The following is a 21,824-nucleotide window of genomic DNA, read 5'->3' as shown; positions in this document are numbered from 1 at the left end:
ATTTTTGCTATTCTTTGCTATTGAGCGCTATCCTACGTGGGATACCTGGACAATCTCATCACTGATGCTTTGTCAGTACTAAGACATGGTGTTGGTTAGGTTCAGTGGGGTAACATAACTTGAGAAATGGCCTGTGTCCAAACAGATGTGACCAAAAACAACAGGTGGGTCTGTGTTGTGTTGTAGGAAGTAGTGAGGTGTGTATGTCAGGTGTCCTTGTGTGCCTTCCAAATAAGTGCTCCAAAAAAAAAAAAAAAAACTAAATAGGTGCTCCATAGTATGCATTATGTTGTCACCTAATATATTACTGATTTATAAATTCTCTATGACCTAAGGGGGAACAAGAGAAACATTGCCATTTCCACTTGTGATGAGAATTCCCCACCTTAAAGTGTCTCTCACCTTCAACTTGGCCTCTTAATTATATATGAATTAGGATGCTGACAGTTCTGAAAATAGTCCTATTTTAGCTTCAAAAAAACAAGTTACCCTCTCCAAATCTGTGTTTGTTCCTCAGACATATATTTTTATAAAACACACATTCTTGTGTATTTTACTGCTAATTGGCTTTTAGAAAAAGTGTTATTTCCATTTCTTTGTGCTTTTTACATACATCTATTGTCCATTTCATCTTAAATCAGAAACTGTCTATTTGGTCAACCAAAAGAAAAATGTTGCTTCTACCAGTTTCTAGATCAATTGTGATCCTACTCCTGCATTTTAAGCATGAAGGTATTGCCTGACCTTTTCTCATGGTTAAACTTGTTCCTTGTCAGATAGGATACCCACTTTTGATTTTGTTTATTAAAAAAAATATGAATGAGGATGTTTTGAAACAATCTTAATGTTGGATATAGTCAACAATATTTGCTCAGAGAAAATATATTTCCTGGTTATTTACCCAGATCCTGAACCCAGAGACAGCAACTCTGCTGCAAATGAAATTGACAGTGTTTATGGCTGCATGGTAGCACTTGCAGCCACTTAAAGGTAATGTCTTTTAGCAGTTAGTTCAAGTTAATTAACCCCTTGGGGGTTCCTGGATATTCTAACCTCTTCCCTATTACCTCTGCATGAAGCCATACTTAAGCCTGTCCATGTCTACACTTGGATTTACATATTTGCAAAATGAAGCTTTTTATGATTATGAAACAGAAAAAAATTGAGGCCTGCAAGAACCAAGAGTTTCACTGAAACCAGCTATGGTTGGTGGTAGCCACTTTGCTTTTTATTTCTCAGCACAGAGAAAAATAGAGAAACTTCCTTTTCCCTCGTCTAATTGCAGGGAATATTGTATTTTATAGCAATAAAATCTCTAAGGATTTTAGATACTTTGAGCAGGTGAATTAAAAGTGATTCCAGAGAGTACTGGAGAAACTTGATTTTTGTTCATAGTGGGATTCATATTTCCTGATGAGTCAATATGGACTGTGAAAAATCAAATCCTAATGTTTGTTTTTTCTTTTTTCAATGTTTATATACAGTGTTAATGTATCGAGGTGAAGCTGTTGAAGATTTCACAGGACCAGATTGTCGTTTTGTTAATTTTAAAAAAGGTGACCCTGTATATGTCTACTATAAACTTGCAGAGGTATCACCAGAACTTTGGGCCGGAAGTGTAAGTAAAAGTTTGACAGGTGTTGTATTCTTACTTTTGATGGGTAGCAGTGTAGATTTAAATGACTGATTTCTTGGGGTCTTTGTAGAGTTAACCTGACCTCTTTGCTATGCCCTGTGCTCCTAACACATCTTAGGCCTGGCACAGCATAGAAAGTCAGGAGACTTTCTGAAACAGAACTGAACTCTGGTTTTGGTTGCTACCCCTCACATCAAGTTCTAGAAGGCTCTACACATCATAAAGGTCGTCATGATGAAAACCTGACAATTCTTAGCTTTGCTGCTTCAAAAGGGAAGGATTCATGGACATTAGAGTTAATCCTGTAAATTAAGTCTGAGATAGTAACTCAGGCATGCATATTTAAACTTGATTTTTTTTGTGTATTTTACCTAATCATTTGTGCTGTTTTTACTCTAAAAAAGCAGAATATTATGTTCATTGTGTGCTTTCCCCCCCCCTTTTTTCTTTTTTGCAACTTCTGGGTCATCCATTTCCTGCTTTTCCTATATTCTATGCCTGAAGGTTCCCCCAGGGGTTCTACTTCCAGCCAGTTATATGGATCTTCTGATGAAAGACATGACATTGTTTATATCATGCTTTGATATATTAAATGGGGAGATTCACTAGGAGTGACCTCATTGAGAGGCTTATGAGTATTGTCCTTTTCATTTAAAAAAATGTGATATGTGGATTGTTTACTTAAAATAGTAGCAAGGGTCTTTGATGACTGTAGGAATGTTCCAGTTTAGAGACATTCCGGGTTGCATCCTTGAAAGTTCTCACCCTAAATAAAACACCACACAGCAGAAAATAAGACAGAAAATAAGAGTAATCCCTATGGAAAACTAGTTTCATTTTGTTGCCATTTCTGACTCTTAGGGAATGATCTTGAAACATGGTGCCTCTAGGTACAAACTTTATATTTAGACAGAGTCCCAGTTGCAGTACTCCATATAAAGAACCATGTATTGTTTCTTTCAAGTATACCAAATAGGATTGGTAACCTTTAAACTTGGAACTGTTTTTCCATGTACCTAAGTGGCACTTTTCATGTAGTAGTCATCTTTCTCCCCTTCTTTGAGCTTTTGGATAAATGGGCTTGATTTGCATTTTCTCCTCTCACATTGTAGCCTGTTAACTCTGTTCATCCCTAGGACTCTTGCCATTCTGGGTGGCAGCACTCATCCTGTCTTCCTGAGGAGCCCTGCTTTCAGCACCTGACCAGAAAGGATCTTTGCCGACTGAATGAGTGTTTGGGTGGCACTTTGTTTGCATTGCTCCTCTGGCATTCATTTGTCTTCTTTGCCTTCAGTCAGGTTGTGTTTTATCTTAGCTCCCTATAAAGTGAAAAACTCAGTTAGGAAAGGACCCCTGTCTAATCCATCTTCCTTTTGAATATTTCCTTTCAGGGCAGTGGCACTTAAGTACATTTGTTCTGATAGTAGCTTATGCAGAATTTGTTCTCTTGTGGCAGTTCTTGGCTCCCCACCCACAAATCAAATCAACAGCACCTTGGCAGGGATGATGTATGGAAGCAAAATTAGATATAAAAATTATTTCCAGTCATGAGCCTCCATGATTCTGCATCATTTTTTTTTCATATCACAAGAAATGGGATACCACCCAGTGTGTAATTATGGAGCTTTATATAATCTATGGTCTCATTTGACACAGATTAAGAAGAGATAAATGTGTTTCCTTTCTCCATACATCTCTGGTTTCTTTCCCTTTTCCAAATTTAACCTTAATAGAATTTTCATCAGAAGGGAAAAGTGTATTTCCCCTCAGACTCGCCTCTCATGTCATAAGTGTTATACTTAAGAAATTAAAAACTCTTTAGTTTTCAAAATGATTCTCCTTTTGAGTTTTTAGTTTTCATTCTGCAATGTTGTTGGTTTTCTAGAGTCTCAGACTTTATCTGCAGTGATGAAACTTTTAATTGCTCCGTCTTATCTAATCTTCATGGCAGTATTCTACCACTAATACTGGCTCTCAGATGGTTTCTAGATATAACAAGAACATTCATGAATGGGGATATTTTAGACGTAGTGATAAGATGCCTTTTTTAATTTTCTTTTTTGTGCATTTGATTTGCCTATCAGTTTCCTTTAATTATTGGCAAGAATCTTCTGTTCCTTTTAGTCAGTAGTTAGTAATAGGAGTGTCTTTCTCAAGGAGAACTTTATATACCTTTTGTACACTTTATGTAACTTCATATAATTTAACTGTTGGTGCTGAAAATAAATGGGTTTTTTTTCTGCAGAGGATTTATTTTGGGTGAAACTGAAGCTTGATATGTGGTTTCATATGCATTATATTGTAATTTTATTTTCTCCCCTGCTGAGGACCATTGTCAAGTAGGAATGAAGTTTCAAAATTTCCTTGCCAGCGTACCCCATGTTAAATGGATTTCGCTGTTGACATTGCATGTAAGGTGACCTTGCTCAAGGAACAAGGCAGATCCGGGTTTAGAGCTGATCAGGTTTGAGGAAGTATCCCACTCCTTAGGGTGTTCCCGGTTTAAGACAAAAGGAGTTTTAGGGAAGTTGGAGGTTGAAGATGATTGCTGCTGGGAGTAGGGTGTGCCTGCAGCCTGAGTTCCCGCTGAGTTCTCCTGGAGAAAAAGTTTTTAGGAGGTGAATTGTTCGGGAGATTGGATTGCCCCTGAACCTGTGTGGAGGCGGTGTGAGTCTGGAATAAAGAATTGCTGTTTGAATCTACAAGGCTGTGAGTGCCTCCTGATTCTGTGCCCAGCCAAGACTGCAGCATTAATTTTCTCCCCCCTTCTGATTAATTAAACAACAAGCAATGTGGCTAAAGGACTGTGTCTGGTAGGTTGTTCAATTCAACATATGGTTCTTACCCGTCATGGGAGAACTGACCTTTAGACGTCAGTTTCCTGTCTTGGGTTGAATTCACTGCAACCAGATCAACCCGTCACTGACTACCAGTCCAGCATTCAGCCATGCTTGTGGATAGGCCTAAGCACCAGTGTGGGGGGGTGAGGTTCTTGCCTCACCTCTGTTGGCCCCCAAATTTAACCTTGGTGCCAGTGGGGGGGTGAGGTTCTTGCCTCACCTCTGTTGGCCCCCAAATTTTAGACTATCACTAGTAGAAGGGAGGAGGATAGAGAAATGCCACGACACCAAGCCAATTGACGGCTCCTTTGGAAAAATTGTGTCACTGGTGACACCATCAGCAAAGATGCCAGCATTACCACAATTAACATGGGGTGCGCTGGCAAGGAAATTGCATCACTGGTGACACCATCAGCAAGGATATGCCAGCAGTACCACAATTTGCTGCACCAGACGATAGTTCACAATGCATGCAACTCATATATAGTCCAGGCAAGTTCTGCAAGCAGTTCAAATCAGAGGAGTCTATCAATATGTCCATTTCCTCCCAAAGTAAATCAAGTCCTTGATTGAGCATTACTTGTTGAGTTATATTCATTGATGCATCATTTTATACAGTTTACTGTGATAGCTATCATAGAAGCTGTAGTTTGGTTTTCTTAGTCTTCACTGGCACTGGGATGGAGATGGGAATTCTGGCAATAATGTTAAAGAGACATTATCCTGAACAGAATTATTAAATATAATGAAAAGGAAAAGTGAAAGTAAACAAACAGATCTGTTAATCACCTTTAAAAACAATAGTAAGTAAACAGTTCTGTTAACCACCTTTGAAAACAGTCATTAACAGCTGTTTACCTAATTTAGATTAAACCACTTAAATCACGTGAATAAAAAAAAAGAAAATTTGGATCCATTTTTTCATGAGCGCTCCTCATATAAAAATATGGACATACACACATACTGACATGCAACACAAAACAGTGCACACATAACATACAACACATAAGACAATAATAACAGCCTTGTAGCTTTACCTAGGTAAAATCTCCATTGCAATGTTTAAAAACTCCACAGTCAAAAAATAAAACACAGTCAAAAAACAAAGCTGATCAGAAAAACATTAACCTAGGTTTGTATGAGCTCAAAAAATAAAATAGAACTTTATGATGTGGGAAAAATGCAATAATAAAATAGATATTGAAAAAAGGCACCGTGGTTAATCACTGTCGCAGATGTAAGAATAGCCAAGCTGGAGCTCTGGATATCAGCTGTTATGGATTTGAGTCAAATTATCTTCTTTTTGGTCTGTAGAAATTGTTTTAGTTAGTGTCTCTGGAATCTAAATCGGCTGCTGTTCTCCCTGTGGAAACACAAAACAGAACCCCAACTCCAGACAAACACTGGGTCAGGAGCTTTCCAATGTCCTGTTAGAATATCTTTCCAAAGTACCTTAGGCTTATGTACATTTTTTTGGAAACATATGTCTTTCCGCAGCATTAAGTCCTGATGAATCCAAATTTAAAAAGTTTATAGAGTAAAAAAAGGGTTATTTTAAGTTTATCTTTGGGGGATATATACCCCTTTAAGATCCTTTTAAATTTAAGTCTTTCAAAAGCATTTTGCCTTAGTTTTTAGAATTACTTTAGTCCTTTTAATTTTTAGATGTGGTTTGAAACCATAGTTGTCTTAGCCTTTTGTATTTTCTATCTGAAATACCTTTACTTGACATTTTTAACCATTTTCTATCTTATTTCTATCTTCTAGTTTTCTTCTAAGGTTTTTATATTTACCCTTAGTTGCTTTTTTCTCTCCTAGTTTTCTTTTGTTTCCTATTTTGTGGGTATAAAATTCTTGTCTTTCTACATCTTTTTATCTTCCTATATCTTTTTTATCTTTCTACATCTTCTTTCTTTTTTTTTTTACCTTTTTGTACTTCTGTTTTTGAAGTTTTCCACTTCAAATTTTTAATCTTCTTTATCTAAATCTTTTATTATCTTCCCATTTTCATGGGTTATATTTGTTTTCCTCCATCATGAAGGCATCTTAACCACCTTCAATTTAACCTTTTAAAGCTTTTTGCAATGTACTTAGGCATTTTATAACTTTTTACTTTAACAAACAAAGATTATCTCATCTCCCTCTTTTTAGTTTAATAAGTACATTTTAATAGTTTGATGAGTAAAGCAATTTTTTTCCCGCCATGAAGGTATCTCAACAACCTTTAATTTAACCTTTTAAAGCATTTCATTTATCATCTATACTGTACTTTTAAATGTACTTTTTCACCACCTACAGCTTCACTCTTTTAAACGAGGCTTAGATTTTGTTTAAATCGCTTAATATTAGTTTACATGGCTGCCCTTCAACCAAAGGCTCTTTTTTACTCCATTAAGAAGCTTTGTCTCAATCTTCCATGTACAAATACCCTTTTTTCTTTCTACCTTTCTCAAGCTTTTAAATTAAGTCTAGTTTCCTCAAAATCTTTTTAAATGACATTTTACAACTTTTCACTTTACCACACAGAGATTATCTCAACTAGAAACATTTCTTTTTCCTTTAACCTTTTATATTAAAATATATTTCCACATCTTGAATCTTTTTATATCTCTTTTTTAACCATTAACCCTTTTTATAAATTCACATTCTAAAACAACCCTTATAAAATTACTCCACTTTAATAAGATGAAATAATTTCATGTTTTTTAAGGTACTGTTATACTGTAATTGAAACCCAGCTGAAACTTCTTATACTCTCTGTATATAAATTACACATGATAGAATCTTAAAATTTAGTAACCTTGTTTCAGCAAAGACACAGACCAAAGCAATATTAAACATTTTTCCATTTGCCAATTTATGAAAACACACATAATGTCTAAATATATTACCTTATGGAACTTAATAAGTAAAGAGTACTTGATTTCATATTTAGTGGTTGATATTTTAACATTTTAGCTTTGTAAATAAATCAGCTGTCTGTAAAAACCAAGACAAGTATAGTGAACAGAACTAGCCATCTTTTTCTTGTTGAAGAAAATCCTTCTACAGGATACCATAATGGTCCCATTGATATACTTAATAACTGATCTTTATAAAGCCATGGGCTACATTTTTGTATTGTATCAACATATGCCATAGTTTTTCTTGGTCTTACTGGGGTACCTCCTTCCTCTAACAATTTTTCTTCCTCGGAGGCGAACAACTTCAAACCTTGAGTCAACCATTTTCCCCAGTTTTCCTGAGAAAGTTTTAGGAACAGGCCACTTGAAATGAAAACAAAATAAATCAAAACAAGAACACATTGTTTTTTGAAGTGGTCACCCATTTTTTTGCTCTCCTTCAGGAGCGAGCAAATTCACTTACCCCCAAGCTTCAGACATCCCACGTACGGGCCACCATAATGCCGCAGTCTTGGCTGGGCACAGAATCAGGAGGCACTCACAGCCTTGTAGATTCAAACAGCAATTCTTTATTCCCGACTCACACCGCCTCCACACAGGTTCAGGGTCAATCCAATCTCCCGAACAATTCACCTCCTAAAAACTTTTTCTCCAGGAGAACTCAGCGGGAACTCAGGCTGCAGGCATGCCCTACTCCCAGCAGCAATCATCTTCAACCTCCAACTTTTCTAAAACTCCTTTTGTCTTAAACCGGGAACACCCTAAGGAGTGGGATACTTCCTCAAACCTGATCAGCTCTAAACCCGGATCTGCCTTGTTCCTTGAGCAAGGTCACCTTACATGCAATGTCAACAGCGAAATCCATTTAACATGGGGTACGCTGGCAAGGAAATTTTGAAACTTCATTCCTACTTGACAATGGCCCTCAGCACTCCCCAAGTGCTTGTAAAAGTAGATTTGGACAAAGCTAGGAAAGCATATACTATCAATACATCTGATATAGTGGTAATACATTTTAGAGATTTTTGTATTGTTTTTACTTATTAATTTTTATGACTATTGTGTATTGGTTAAGAAAGACATAAATATTGGTTTATGAGCAATGCTACAAAATGTACAGGTAAATTGTTGCTAGAGGTTATTTGGAATTGCATTTATAACCAGCTTTGATTTACATAGTTTTAACCATATAGTATCCAATAATCTTCTATGCAGATCTTTTATTTACTTCAGAAGTCTTAACTTTATATGCTCTGTGTTGAGAATTAAGCTAAATGTAAAAAAGAAAACTTCAGTGGTTGGAAATGTTGCTTTAATAGTTCTGTACTTAATTTTTATTTGGAATAATAATCTCAGTGTAATTGTTATAGCAACTTTCTTTCTTGGTTATACCATATACCTATCTATTATGTGTATATTTCCTGCCACTTCTGATAAATCTCTTATTTATATTCCTTGTACAGAATTTATTTGATATTTGTCTCTTTTGCACTATAGGTTGGCCGTATGTTTGGATACTTTCCAAAAGATTTCATCAAGGTAGTTCGTGGATATACTAAAGAAGAGCTACAAATTCCAACAGATGTAAGTTATGGATTTCTTTTTTGTTCTCAATTGTAAACTGGCTTATAAACCCATCAGTTATATTCAGTTAACTGCTTCTGAATGTTTTATAATGTGTTTGGGGGGCAATCTAACATTTGTGTGTCAGATTTTCATTTGAAATCAGACTACCTGTAAAAAAAAAAGTTTGAAAGGCATTCAAGGGTGATTATATTATAATCTGAGAGTTGTCTAATATATTGAAACAGATATTCTAAGAGGCAAATAATTTCATTTTACAGGCAAATCTCATTGGATAGTTATTAGACATTTTAAGTATATTTAGGTTAAATTAATAAACTCTAACTTTTATACTAGGTTAGAAATATGTACTTACAAAGGTTTTCTTATTCTTAGTCATATATGGGATCATAGTCATGTTATAGATTTGGAAAAGGGGACCTGAGCATTTCAGGTGATGTTCAGTCTCAGATCTTTTAAGGCCCCAACTGCTTCCTTTATACAACATTCCTGTATGGTGCTCTGACTTAAATTGATTTTGTGACTGAAAGGATTTCGTGTTCTAGAATTCTCACTTCAGCTGATTATTTTCTAGAGTTTTAAATTGTATAGTAATTGATGCCCACCAACACTGAAACATCTTTGGGCAGCTCTTTGTAGTGGCTGTAGAATATGCAAGCTGCTAGGCTAGGACAGTTCTTAGATTAGATGGACTGAATGGATAAAGTCATCCTGTTTGTTGTTGCTGTTCCTAAAATTTCTTTATAATCTCAGGGGCCATAAAATCACTTCTGTTGCTTGTTGGACTTCATTGTTGGTAAAGAGAGTTCTTGGGATTTAAGCTGTGACAGCAGTTCACTGATTACAGAGAACTCATTTGTTTTGAACTCTGACTTCTTATTGTATTTCCCATTACATGCATCCCTCATGGCTTAGAAATGCATGTGATGAGGAGAGGAAATCACTCATCCCTACTACATTGAACTGCCTCCCCCACCCCCGGAACCCCCGAAGAATATTATGAAGATTTAATTAGGAATGGAAATTTTTTAAAAACATGTCCATTCATACTATGGCTCCTTTTATATCAATTTGCTTACTAGTAGCAAGAAGGAAGACTAGATAATATACACATAATCCTGAGAGAGATCTTAGTGACTGTGAAACCCTGATGAAGAGAAAGGTGTATACCTTGTTGAATCTTGTTTTCAGTTTGTTCTTGTGGTAATAGTAATGTGAAGAGCCTCCTTAATATCATTCTTTATTCCATCCAATGTACTTGTATCTCAGTAAGATACTTTAAAACTGATTCATCTTTCTCAAGGCTGCAGGATCTTCCAGCTTCTCCTGAGCAAATGATTAAGAGTTAAATTTCTGAAACATAGGTGTAGATATTAAGAGCTGGAGGATCCTATAAGTGATACCTTGCCTTTCCCTACTTATGTTCAGAGCAAATTGAGAGAGACCCAAGAGTCAGGCAGTTGGAGACCAAATTGTCACCATTTTTACTCATTATGCTTTTTAAAGAATATGACCCATGTTCAAAAAAGAAAGAAAGAAAGAATAGACTTTCTAACACTGTAGTCTAGAAAAAGACAGATTTACTCAGCCATAGATGGAGTTAGGCAGTGGGGGTTGGAGGAGGGTAATCTGGTTGACCTCAAAGATTCTTTAGAACCAATCCTGAATTTGGGAGCGTGGATGAGTTTGCTTTTGTGATACTTTGTTATTGACACATTAATGGTTTTCTTTTCCTTACAGGAGACAGATTTTGTTTGTTTTGATGTTGGAGGAGATGATTTTGATAATTATAACGTAGAAGAACTTCTAGGATTTTGGGAATTGTATGATTCTGCAAATGAAGATTCTGAGAAAGCTATAGAAAAAGTGGGACAATTTCCTGAAGTCTCCCAGGATGTTGAACCTGAACCTAAACCAGCAGTAGCAAACTCACAACAAATTGAAAGTGCATTCTCAGAAAACACTGTGGATCTTGAGGAACAATTTTTGGCTCAGAAGAACCATCCTCATGCAGATAGTCAAACAGATAATGCTCAGGGTGAACAAACTTCATTTAAACTTTTTGAAGAAATACTATCAGATAAATTGAAAGTGCCAGAAAGTGAAAAAAACAAAACCAGCAACATTTCTCAGGTCTCAAACGAACAGGAGAAGACTGATGCTTATAAACTTTTGAAAAAAGAAATCAATCCTTATCTAGAAACCAAAGAAAACAAACAAGAAATGAGTATAATTTGGAAGATTTTAAAGAAAACTGAAACCACAGCCAAAAGGGTAGACATGATGGACAAGGAACGAGGTGATATGGAAATGGGAAAGGAGGAAAGTCCTCTGGCAGATGAGGCTTTTTTATAAATTTGACTGTATAGTTCAGTCATCCTTTAAATGGGATGAAAACAATTAACCCTCCTGTATCCTTGCCCAGTTGTTCTCATGGGCTCATGCCAGGACATGGAGGGCAGTGTTGAGGTATCTGGAACTGTGTGCTGAGGGGGAGTGCTGATCATTGGGCTTAAGTGGGGGTAGATAGTGTCATCCATCTGGCTCAATGCATTCTTCTCCCTTGTAGAGATGCAGCCACCCCATGAAGATGATTTTCCTAAAGAGAACACAAATCGTCTTAATAGAAATCTTCATGAAGAGCCAAACCTCCTGCGTCATCATTTTAATATGAACCATCCTGAAGAGCCCAGCCTCTTGAATCAACCTGTGACTGAGGACATGGGTGTTTCAGAAGTGTCTCAGATCCCAAATACTGAGAAAGTAGACCCAGGTAAAGCTTGCCAATTTTTCTCTACAAAGTAGAGGCATTACCATAATGAAGGCTTTCAAGGATATTTGTCGCCAAAGGTACGAAATAGAGCAGAGAGTGATATAGGTACATGTGAGTTCAAAAAAAAAATATATCTTAAGTGAGAGAAAAGCAAGAATAAAGATGACTAGAAATCAAAAATAGGCCAGAGACTGTAACTCACCTAAAAGCAAATGTTTAGGTATGACTAGCTTGTGTAAACCATTTACAACTAAAATATTTTTCTTCAAAGGCCTTATGCTCTAATACTGTAGTTTTCAACCAGACCAACAGCACCAGAAACTCTAGGGGTGGGACCCACAATCTGTGTTTAGCAGGCCTTCCAGGAAAGTCTGGCCTAGTACAAGTTAGCTTGAATAATCACTGTTCATAGTCTCATAAATTCTGTGTTTTTCTTCCCTTTTCTTCTAAATGGAATATAATATAGCTCAAGTCCTGTTTTGACTTGCTTCCTGGACATGGTAATTAAACTTTTTCAAATGCAGTCAATGTTCCAGATCTTTATACTATATACTTACAGCAAACAGTACAGAACTGCAATCGATTTTAGATTGACACTTACAAATACTTCATCATAGTGCACAGTATCCAGTGGGAGATGAGAAACAATTTTTCAAAAAAATCCCCAATAATGGCATCAACAGCATTCTACTTTTGTGTTGCTCACTCTCATTTTATCAATAAATTAGATGATGACTAATTGTTTATTTTAATCCATCCAGTATGGTGCTATGAAGCCATAATTACTGTATTTTGTGTTTTTAAAGGTTCTGGTCTGTAAGCATAGCTATAAGCATTATCCTGCACCAGTGCAGGGCTTGGCAGCACTGATCTGAACCTCCCCCCCACCATCTGCACACACAGAGTGTAGGAGAACTCATAGCAAGGGGGGATTCAGTTAATTTGAGAAGGAATAACATATGAGTTCTCCCATTTTCCAGAAGACATTGCATCCATATATGAACACTACTGACTTCTGAACTGTCTTTAACTCTATAATGTTATGAAAATGAATCACGCACCATTACAATTTGTTATTTTCATGCTCCAAAACTTTCAAGAATAGGGAAAACTTGACTTACAAAATTAAGAATGAATTATTTCCCTGGCCTTTTAAGTTCCACCACAAAATGATGTCAATGACCTTTAATAGGTAAAATCTTCCCAAATGTCATTTAATGTGTCTCAGGTGCTGAGATGCTGAGCCAATGGGGCAGACTTCACCAGCAGTCAAATTAATAGACCAATAGTGAATGGAGGGCCTGGGGTTGTAGCTCAGTGGTAGAGCGCTTGTCTAACATATGAGGCACTGAGTTTGATTCTCAGCACTGCATACAAATAAATAAAATAAAGGTCCATCAAAAACTAAAAAAAAAAAAATTAGGCAAAAGCTTAAAAAAATAGTAGTGAATAGAATCTCAGGGTTGAGAAAGACCTTAGAGGCAACTTGTCCAACTTCTTAATAACTGCATGCTGGACTCCTGCTGTTTAATCAAACATACCCCAGGCTCATGTAACTCATACTGAAATTCCACCCCTACAAGCTCTCAGGTCTAACTGGAATTCTACCTCATTCACAGAGCCTCAATGCAGGTCTGTACCCAATTCCCTTTAGTATCTCTTGGTACTACTGTGTTCTTTTTAAATAGTTGTCATCTGTCCATTCAATAAATAATTGTTGAGTATCTCTGCCAGGTGCCAGATACTGTGTTAAGCCTTGGCCCATTTCACCTGCAAATCTGCAAACCAAGACTCCCTCTCTTTCAGCTTTCCTAAAATTTTAAACACAAAGTTTCACCAGCACTAAATCCATGTTTTTTGAATGTGACCCTGTCTATATATCTCTGGTTTTAAAAATTTTTCTTGAGTAAATATTGTTCTGGTAGCAGTTGTATGGCCATGGAAGTAGTGGAGAGTAGACTGGAGATTGTTCATTTTATAATTGAAGGGTTTGACAGCTCTAATTAGGATTTTGAAGTTTTCTTCTCTGTTGTGTTAATTGTCTTTAGGAGAGCCACATATTCCAGGCACTGTGACTCATATATTTAGTGAAACACTCGATGAATATTGAAACTGAAGAGAGACAATTCTTATTCTATAGCATAAAATAAAATAGCAATTTCCCCTTTCAATTTTAGAGCTACTTATAACAGAAGGTACTCCTGTTGATGCTGCTGATACAGAAAAACAACTAGAGATAAAGGTCGAAGAGCCAGCAGATGCCACCCTTTTGGACAACATACTTTTCTTGTTATATTCATTCTTGCTTTATTTGTCTAAGATGGTAAGTTTGACATAGTTTCTTCAATTAGAATGTTGATTATTTATTAATTTTTAAGTGGCTTCTGGTCATGAAGTGAAAAACTTAAAATGTCTTTATGAAAATGACTCTTGACCCTTTGAGTAGATAGCTCCTGAAACAAAAGCCATAGGGGTGTGGCTTTAATGGCTACTTGGTTTAGCACATGAGGAAGATTTGCTGTCTACCAAGGCTGGACATTTGCACACCTTTAAAAACTTGGTTCTTCCCCTCAGAACCTTTCATTCTGGCAGGGAGATAACAGCATTCACTTGAAACACAGTAAGATAATGGCAGAAAGAGAGGTATTTATTCGATGGTAGAACATTATTGTCCATAAATGCATTTATTATGGTTGGAAGGGTGATCAGTAAGGTCAGAAAGTGGTTGAGATGTGTTTGAAGCACAGGCAAAGGGCAAACAGGAGTCTGACATGTGGTTTGTTGTTGATTAGACAGGCTGGGGTGGTGGGGGAAGCTGGCAGTCAGAAGAAATGTGTTCAGAGAAATGGAAACATGAAGAAAGGATATTTGGGGAGGGCAGGAGAATGTGAATAGTTGGTGTTGTAAAGTGTGAAGTTGGAGGGGGATGGGCCTGTTGGAGAGGCCAGCAAATCTTAAAGGAAGTCATGAGCCAAAGTAGCATTAGACCATTAATAGTGGGGATCCTTAGAAAGTTTTAAGAATGAAAGGAATTAGGTTAGATCTGTTTCTTAGAAAGAGTCACTTAAGGCTGATCTTTCTAAAGAAAATCATGATCCAAACAAGACATTTAATCTGTCTAGAAGCTTATCTAAGCATTTTAGGACTTACCTCCCCCCTATTGGTATTTGTTGATATTGGACTTTTAGAGTTTAATTATAGGAATGAGAAAGCTTTTAGAGGTTGGAGGATAAGATGGTCCTAGGGCCATTGTGACAGTAATCCTCCTCAACTGAAGTTGTTTCCTGTAGGTTGTGTTATTTCAAGGCTTGTGTAAGAAAGATGATGTTGTTGTTTTCCTTGTAAAATGTGTAGATTTTGAAGCCAGGTAGATCTGGTTTCAAATCCCAAGGTTATCATTTAGACGTTTGGGCAAATAACTAAACTTTTGAAAAAAGTTTTCCTCATCTGAAAAATGTAGATAATGCTTACTCCAATCATAAGAATTAAATGATTTGACAAGGTAAAATGTCTGGTGAGGTGTCTGGCATTTTGAAGGGTTTTACCCCTACACACGCCCTAATTCTCATGTAGACAGTCAGAAGGTGATATAAAGACAATGAATACCTGGGGAGGAAAGACCACCAGGGTGGAAAAGATGTGGTGGGGAGAAACAAATCATTTTTCAGTTGGCTCCATGTTTGTTCATGATGGTGGCAGCCACCTGGGTAAGGGGTATGTATGAGCCAGGCAGTTAGAATAATTATATTTCCAGTGATTAAAGCAGTCTTCTACAGTCATAATTTGATTATCAGAATGAATCAGCATCACTTGGAAAGTTAACAGCCTCATGATATGGGAAGGATTTCTTTATTCATATTTTTTAGGTATGCACAGAGCCCTCCTCTAGGTCTAGGTCAGGGGACATGAATGTGGTGCAGGTATGGTCAGGGATTGTATGGTGATAGGTAAGACATAGACATGAGTGGCAAAGAAGAGGCACAATGTTAGGAGACTGATTTGAAAGGAGATTTCAAAAAGGCATTTTGATGGCCCAGTATGTACAGGACATTGTGCGAGGACTAAAAGAGTCTAACAGGTGTAAGGTATGATTGTGATTTTTGAAAGCCTTAAGAAAAGGACTTAACAAATATATGCAAAAATTATGAACAAGTCAATGTAAAATCTTAAACAAGTAGTATGATATCTGATAGGACTGGAGAGTAATAGGCTCTGATGTGTTTGGGAGATGTGCACCAATCAGATTCATTGATCAATGGAATCTTAGCAGAATCTTAGTGTTAGAAGAAACCTTGGAAGGCTGTTAGTCTAGTTTCTCACTCATTGCTGTTATTTTCTTTACTGTGGCCCTGACGAATAGTTATGAGGCCTGTACACCAGTATTTCCTAGCATGAGTCACTCTCTTACAAGGCTATATGTTCTTCTGTTGTCTAGTTCATCCTTGTATTGACTCCAAATTTTCCTCCACATGATTTCCTCTATAAAATTGAATTCTTTTCTACATAGAAATCCTTTAAATATTTGAAGTTATATCTTAATTTAAAAATTATTTTTAGTATTTTTATCATGGAAACTTTCAAATAAGAGCAGAGAGAATAGTAGGGGACTATAGGTAACCATAACATACTGTATATTTTAGAATACTAGAAAAAAAGATTGTGAAAGTTTTACCATAAAGAAATGATGTTTGAGGAGGTAGATATATTTAACTGATTTAAACGTTACATAGTGTATACATGCATCAAAATGTCATGTTACCTACTTCAATAATTATAATGTTTGTTTCTATGTACTAGTTAAAAAATAAATTTAATTAGAAAAGCTTTAAAGAAAAGCATAGAGAATAGTATAATGAACCCACGGGCCATCACACAACTTAACAGTAATTCCTTGATAGTCAATATCAGTGAGTTTTTTAAATTTGTTCTAATTGGTTATACATGATAGCAGAATGCATTTCAATTCATTGTATATAAATGGAACAAAACTTTTCCTAGTTGTACACAACACGTGTAGTCCTACATGTACCTCGGGTAATGTGGTTCATCTCATTCCACCATCTTTCCTATCCCTCTGCCCCCTCACCTGTCCTACCTCCCCTTTGCCCAAAGTTCCTCCATTCTTTCCATGCCCCTTACCACCCACCTCACCCCCATTATGGGTCAGCATCCACTTTCAGAGAGAACATACAGCTTTTGGTTTTGGGGATTGGCTTACTTCCCTTAACCTGATATTCCCATTCACCCGCAGATGCCATAATTTTTTTCTCTTTTAATGCTATAAGTAATATTCCATTTCATATATGTACCATTCATCTGCTGAAGGGTTGGTTCCACAAAACTATGGAATACTTCACAAATGTGGGTGTCATCCTTGCTCGGGGACTATGCTGATTTTTTCTGTATTGTTCCAATTTTAGTATATGTGCTGCCAAAGCAAGCACACTCTGAGTTTTAACAAATGTAGATACTCATGTAAAAACTACCATAATAAAGATATAGAACAGTGTTTTTTTCACTAGAAAAGGGGTTTCCTTGGAATCCTTCCCAGTGAGTGCCTTCACCACCTGTTCCAGGCAACCATTGATAACTTTTTTTTAAAACTATAGATTCATTTTTCCTACAGTACTGTTTCATATATATGCCACTATAAGTGGACTCATATCTAGGAGTGCAATTGCCTCCTATGTTTAATGTATGTTTTTGTCTTATGTGATACTGTCAAGCCATGCTAAAAAATGACCACAATCATTTTATACTTCCACCAGCAATTTAGGAGACTTCCACTTGACTTCATCTTCACTAGCACTTGGGCCATTCTAGTGGGTATGTCTTTGTGAGTTTATTTCCTGATAATTAATGATATTGAGTGAACTTTTTTTTTCTTTTGAGATAGGGTCTCACTAACTTCCTTAGGCCCTTGATAAGTTGCCAGCCTCACACTTGGGATCTTTTTGCCTCAACCTGGGATTGATTGCTGGGATTACAGATATGTGCCATGATGCCAGGATCAAATACTTCTTCATGAGCTTGTTGACCATACTGTTTTTGTACGTCAACTCTCTCTGGCTAGCTGGAATCCAGACTTCTCCCAGCTCAGTGCCAACTGTGGGATTGGTTAGCTTATAGTTGTTCTTGGCCCTCACAGGTACTGCTTAGAATGTAGCCCCAAACTGAAGACCACCTCCATGCAGATTTCTGGAACTCTTTTTCTTTGTGGCTCCCATGTTTCTGGTAGTTTTCTCTACATATTTTTGGCTGCTTAATCTCCTGGAACTCTGGTCTCTCTCTCCTCAGTGAGACTGTTGTGCCCCATTTGTGTTCCCCTTTTCAAACTGAGGTCTAGAGGGTGCTCTTAGGGGTGACAGTTGCATGTTCCTTGTGGCTTTCTATCTGAAAAATAGCTCTTTAAAAATCTTTTTTGACTGGGCATGATGGCACATGCCTTAATCCTAGTGGCTCGGGAGGCTGAGACAGGAGGATCACAAGTTCAAAGCCAAAAGTGAGGTGCTAAGTAATTCAGTGAGACCCTGTCTCTAAATAAAATACAAAATAGGGCTGAGACTGGCGATGTGGCTCAGTGATCAAGTGCTCCTGAGTTCAATCCCTGGTACCAATATATATATTCCAACTTTCTGGTTGCTTTCAGTGGGAGAACAAGTCTCATATAAGTTACTCTCTATTGATTTCTCCTTTTGTTGTAACTTTTTGCAATAATTGAAAAAAATATGTTTGTGGGACTTCTAGGATATATTGTAGTTTGGGTGAATAAATGACATCCCCCTGGTACAACAATTTAACCTGTTTTCTCTATTGCCTTTTTTTTTTTTTTTGGTGGTGCTGGGGATTGAACCTCGGGCTCCATGCATTCTAGGCAAGTGCTGAGCTAACAACCTCAGTCACTCTCTGTTGCTTTATATTTCTTGGAAATTGGTAGTCAGGTTTAGGTTCAATTCTGTTTCTTATGAAAATTTAATAGGAAATATTGCATTGACATCTGCATGTCCTCTCCTTTGATCTTGACTACTAGTCAACAGTGACCTTGGTGAGATTTGCTAATATATTACAGGTTGCAAAATAGCAATGGTCTGAATTGCTGGGATTTTTCTTTCTTCATTTAAAGGCTGGGATGCCTATACAAATAAAAATTTATGATTGATTATTCTTTCTTTTTTTTGGTACTGGGGATTAAACTCAGGGGCACTTGGCTAGTGAGCCATATCCTCAGCCCTATTTTGTATTTTATTTATATACAGGGTCTCACTGAGTTGCTTTAGCAATTCACTTTTGCTGAGGCTAACTTTGAACTTGCTATCTTCCCTCCTCAGCCTCCCAAGCTACTGGGATTGCAAGTGTGTGCCACAGCTCCTGGCTATGATTGATTATTCTTTACACAGATATTCGGTTTGTATAGTTAAGGCAGGAGATAAACATTTGATTCCTTTTCTTCATTTAAACACTTTTCAGAATAGTAAGGTATTATTCTAGCATTATCAAATGATACCCAAAGGGGCTTTTGAAATCTTTTTAACTTTTATTTAAGAGTCAATATGATGTCATGCATTTAAAAATATTTGGTGTGTTTAATCCAGTTAGGAATAGTAATTGTTCTTATCTGATGCTCAATTTCTCCCCCTTTTGCCTTGTAGAAGCCTCTTTATCTTGGCTCCTGGGACCCTTTGCCACCACCTAGTGGTCATTGTTACCTGTTTCCCTTGCTTTTGAACTATGAGATGTACCAAGTTCATCTTAAACATTCCCTGTCCAGACCTTGAAGGAACTATTTCTCTAAAAGAACTTTGGTTTCTTTCAATAGGAAATGATATTTAGAGGCCACATTCCAAGTACTAGGATTGCTTATTGCTCAAATTGACTGTCATTTGTAGGCCTTTTTAGTGAACAAAGCTCAGAAATATGTGGGGATTTTTCATCATGTCATTTAGATAATTCCCATGAAAATTCAGGATGCTAGAGAGATTTTACTTCACTTCATCTATCTTAGATTTGTGTTTTCTTTCTCTGATGTTGGAGTTCCAGTTTTCAATGACATCAGTATAATTGTTTACAGTCTTGTGCCACTTAATGACATTTTGGTCATTAGTGCATAATAATGGAGCTAAAAAATTCTTGTCACCTAGTATTTTTAATCTTTTTTGTGTTTTGATATGTTTAGATATATAAACATTTACAATGTGACAATTGTCTACAAAATTCAGTATAATAATATCTTATAGGTTTTTATCCCCAAAGCGATGATATACCATATATGAATACCTACGTGTGGAAATGGCTATATTTTCTAGGTTTGTATAAGTATACTCAATGATGTTTACACAGTGAAATTGCCTAAGATGTGTTTCTCAGAATTTATTCCCATTATTAAGCAACACACGACTATATTTATGTTGTTTAAAATACTTTCAGGAATGTATTCCTGAAATGAAATGAAATTCTCTTGTCTTTAAGCTATATCCCACTAAGGTATGTTTGAAATAATTCATTTCTGTGGTTTGTCACCAACATGATATCACAGGTTGTTTTATTTTTGCTTTCAATATTTAGGTATTAATTTTTAAAGATTTTTTTTGTTTATTTTACAATTATTTAAATATTTAGAAGAGCCAAAGTTAATTTGTGAAAATAAGTTGTTTCTGTTTTCTGGTACTGGTGATTGAACCCAGGGCTCCTATCCACTGAGCCACATACCTAGGCTCTTTATTTTTTATTTAGAGATAGTTCTCACTAAGTTGTGTAGGGACTTGCTAAGTTGCTGAGGCTAGCTTTGAACTTGTGATTCTCCTGCCTGATTTTGAAAGAACTCTAGCTTTTGTCCCAGTTCTGTCTACCCTGATGTTACTCTCTTTTATAGTTAACTTTTAAAATTTATTTCATTATGCATTCTGCTATTAAAAAAATAAGCAAATGAGAAAAGGGATATGTAGCTCAGTGGTAGAGCACTTGCCTACCATACATGAGGCCATGTGTTCTATCCCCAGCACCATAAAAAGAAAAAGAAAAGCAAATGATTTTTACATCTAGCTATGATAGCTTTATATAGGTACTGGCTTCACCTTCCCAACTGAAACAACTAAAATAAATATGAAAAAAACCCACAAACATAAAATTTGAAGATCCAGTAACATTGAAGATCAAGCAACAAAGAATGATTCTGGAAACATAAAGAACAAATGCTCTGAGCTCTTTAGTTGCCCCAGCTTTTACTATGTTAAGAGATTCCCAAGCCATGACAAAGAAGGGGAAGTCAGGCAGAACCAGAAGATACCATGAATTGAGAGATGGTGCTGAGATTCCAGGAAAACCAAAGTGACTAGAATTCACAGGGTGGAGTACCAAAAGAAGGTTGCTACATTGAGAGACAATTCTGGAAATCTGTGAAAGGCTCTCTGAGTGTTCAGCAGGGTATTGATCTGCACATAAGTGTGATGAAACTGCTTAGCAAGTCAGAGAAAGCATCTTAAGTGATTAGAAGGAACAGGTCCTAACACAGGGACCAGAATAGCACCTGGAAAAAAGTATCTAAGGAAGTTGGGTAGAATAATCAGAAGGGTGTTACCTCGGACTGACTATTACAATTTATATCATACCTAACAAATATTCAGACCCAAGAGAATCAAATTGTTTCCAGTAATTTAATTGTATACGAAATATTGAGAATAGTAATTTGTAATGTATGGCATGGAATCAAAGCTTACCAGGCATGCAAAGAAGCAAGAAAAATACAATCCACAATGATGAGGAGAAGAATCATCCAATCAAAGCCAACTGAGAACTAGCGGAGATGTTAGAATGAGGTAATGGCATTTTTTAAAAAGTTATTACTACTATATTTCGTGTGTTAAAAAGGTAAAAAGAGATATAGAAGATATATTTTAAGAAAATCAGACTTCTAGAGTTGAAAATATATGATAAACACAGTGGATGGGATTAATGCCAGAATAAGCATTGTGATGAAATTGTTAGTGAACCTGAGGACATAGCAGGAGAAGTACCCCAAATGAAACAGGGAAAATTTCTTCTGTTAAAGAAAAGTGAACCAGAGCATCAGTGAGCTGTGGGACAGTTTCAAG

At 36.5% G+C, this 21,824-nt stretch overlaps 1 non-coding gene and 1 pseudogene across 2 annotated transcripts in view; one reads left to right on the top strand and one right to left on the bottom strand.

The window, feature by feature from the left end:
- The window catches only part of LOC144373281 (transport and Golgi organization protein 1 homolog), a 112,084-nt pseudogene that overhangs the window by 62,862 nt on the left and 27,398 nt on the right, over positions 1-21,824 (top strand). Inside the window, exons 2-6 of the transcript XR_013433005.1 lie at positions 1,485-1,618; positions 8,877-8,963; positions 10,704-11,001; positions 11,533-11,736; positions 13,914-14,059. The product of XR_013433005.1 is annotated as a transport and Golgi organization protein 1 homolog (transcript). The remainder of the gene's footprint in view (positions 1-1,484; positions 1,619-8,876; positions 8,964-10,703; positions 11,002-11,532; positions 11,737-13,913; positions 14,060-21,824) is intronic.
- LOC144373283 (U6 spliceosomal RNA) lies at positions 17,074-17,180 on the bottom strand. The gene has a single exon (XR_013433006.1). It is a non-coding gene; the product is annotated as a U6 spliceosomal RNA (small nuclear RNA).

This window comes from Ictidomys tridecemlineatus, unplaced genomic scaffold (genome assembly GCF_052094955.1).
Source record: "Ictidomys tridecemlineatus isolate mIctTri1 unplaced genomic scaffold, mIctTri1.hap1 Scaffold_348, whole genome shotgun sequence".
Taxonomy (NCBI): domain Eukaryota; kingdom Metazoa; phylum Chordata; class Mammalia; order Rodentia; family Sciuridae; genus Ictidomys; species Ictidomys tridecemlineatus.
This window is presented reverse-complemented; position numbering and strand designations above follow the sequence as displayed.